General features: G+C 41.3%; 1 long non-coding RNA gene across 1 annotated transcript in view; it reads left to right on the top strand.

Moving 5' to 3' along the window:
* Window positions 1-407: 407 nt before the first annotated feature.
* LOC126496888 (uncharacterized) overlaps window positions 408-2544 on the top strand; it is a 29677-nt gene continuing 27540 nt past the window's right edge. Inside the window, exons 1-2 of the long non-coding RNA XR_007590481.1 lie at window positions 408-502; window positions 680-710. This is a non-coding gene — a long non-coding RNA (uncharacterized lncRNA). The remainder of the gene's footprint in view (window positions 503-679; window positions 711-2544) is intronic.

Raw genomic sequence — 2544 nt, 5'->3', positions numbered from 1 at the left:
AAAAAAAAAAAAAAAAGAAAGAAATCTAAAAAAAAAAAAAAAAGAAAAGATCTTTTGTGAAAACATGTTTGGGTGTGGTTCGTACCTCATCTGGGGTCCAGAAAGGAACCTCCTCTGTGTGGGGGTCCCTTCATAAGTAGTCGCTGAGGCCAGAGATTCTGCAGGAATACAGGAGAAATCAATGGCTAGAGAGCTGTGTTAGGGTGGGCTTTCGGTGATGGAGCTGGTTTTGAGATCTCCCTGCTCTCTGTAAATAACTCTCATCCATACTTCTGTTATTATCACCAATAAAAACTCATTAGTTCACCCAAACTGGACAAAGGTCTGTCCCGGGCTCCCTTTTGATGGTGAGTAGGTCTGTTGTTTCTCCCCAGGAAGTCTCAAGACAACACATAGGTTGTAACCAACCGCATCATGCTGCCAGCACCACTGACTGAGATGATTCCACTGTCACGCCTTCTCCCCCATGACTGACTGAAGTCGCCTGAAAACTTAAGCCAAGGTAAACCTTCCTCCCGGGGGTTGTCTCTGATGGGTATTTTGTCATGGTGTTGAGAAAAATCACTGATATCCAGGTTGGATTTTCTTGGACACCTTCAGCCTTTTCCTAGCTGTCTACTCGTAATTGCTTAACTAATCACGTACAAATTAATTATGTAATCATTTTGTTCTCTTACAGTCTGCAAACTTCAAGACCAGTGGCTTAGCAGGTAAGGCATTTCTCACCAAGCCTATGACCTGAGTTTGATCCCTGGAACTCACATAATGGAAAGACTTGGTTGTCGAATATTATTTTAACCAGGCAAAGATGTGTTACATTTGTTTACAGAGCAGACTATTACTTAAACTGTGTAAAGTTGTGTTACTTTTGTTTATACTGCATTTATTTAGTGATGTAAGGATATGTGTTTAACTATATAGAGATATATTGCATCTGTTTTACCTTGTCTGCCTAAGGCAACTGATTGCTCTAATAAAAAAGCTAAATGGCTATTAGCTAGACAGGAGAGGGCTAGATAGGGTTGGCATGCAGAGAGAATAAACAGAAGAAATCTAGGCTCGAGAGGAATGAAGGAAGAACTAGAGAAGGAAGAGAGAACAAGGAACACGCCAGGTCAAGAAGCCAGGCAGATGCCAGACAGACATAAAGAAGCAGTGAAAGTAAAATATACAGATGTAGAAAGGTAGATAAAAAGAAACAGGTTAATTTAAGTTAAAAGAACTAGCCAGAAACATGCCTAAGTTAGGCCCAGCATTCAAAATTAATAATAAGTCTTTGTGTCATGATTTGGGAGCGGGTTGGTGGCTCAAAAGAAAAAAAGCCTGGTACAAAAATAGACACCCAAAAGTTGACCTCTGACCTCTATACACAGGCTATAGCATATCTTCCCCATCACACACACATGCACACAATCATCAGTCGATAAAGCTTTTATGCTTTAAAACAACAGAGACCATGGATTTTGTTCAAACTTTTATCCCTTGAGCCCATTATGACACGTGGATCTACAGAAATTCAGTAAACATTTCTCATCCTGATGACCTATATTTGCCAATGATGGATTTGCAGGAAGGCTTTAGCCTCTAGGATTTTTTTTTTTACTGTGTTTCAAAGAATGGGAGCTGAATAGCACAGATGTTAGCTCAATGTACTTTTGTCCCAATATTTTGATAAGCAGTAACCTAGATTTATGTTCACTGAAAGATTCCATTAAGCATGAGTACTCAAAACACCGTTCCTTTGTTGTTTAGAAGGCCGAGAATGGTATAGAAAGGAAAGTGTAGGGGGCTGGAGAGATGGCTCAGTGGTTAAGAGCATTGCCTGTTCTTCTAAAGGTCCTGAGTTCAATTCTCAGCAACCACATGGTGGCTCACAACCATCTGTAATGAGGAATGAGGTCTGGTGCCCTCTTCTGGCCTTCAGGCATACAGACAGACAGAATATTGTATACATAATAAGTAAATAAATAAATATTTAAAAAAAAAAAAAGAAAGGAAAGTGTACTGCCCGGCTTCGTGTGTCAACAGAGAGGAAGGAGCCTCAGTAAACAGCACCCCTCCATTGCCTCAGTAGCAACCCCTGACTCTGGGATCCTGTCCTGTTTGAGTTCCTATCCTGACTTCCTTCAGCAGTGCTGAAGTATAACCTTTCCTCCCCAACTTGCTATTTGGTCATGGTGTTTCATCGCAGCAATAGAAACCCTAAATAAGACAGGAAGGATGCGCTTTCCTGTTTCCACAGTAGAGCATAGACAGAGGTAGCAACCACCAGATCTCAGGAAATGTGGTATTCTGTTGGTACATGTCTTAGGGTTTCTATTTCTTTGATATAACACAATAGCCAAAAGCAACTTAGCAAAGGATTCATTTCATCATTCAACTCTCAGGTCAAAATACACATCTGAAGGAAGGCAAGGCAGGAACTCAGAGCAGAAACCTGAAATCAGGAACTGAAGTAGGGGTCGTAGAGCAGTGCTGCTTGCTGGCTTGCTCACTTGTGGTCTGCTCAGTCTGCTTTCTCATAGCAGCCAGGACCAACAGCCC

Source organism: Alexandromys fortis, unplaced genomic scaffold (genome assembly GCF_014885135.2).
Source record: "Alexandromys fortis isolate MF-2015 unplaced genomic scaffold, M_Fortis_MF-2015_v1.1 scaffold_20, whole genome shotgun sequence".
Classification (NCBI taxonomy): Eukaryota; Metazoa; Chordata; class Mammalia; order Rodentia; family Cricetidae; genus Alexandromys; species Alexandromys fortis.
This window is presented reverse-complemented; position numbering and strand designations above follow the sequence as displayed.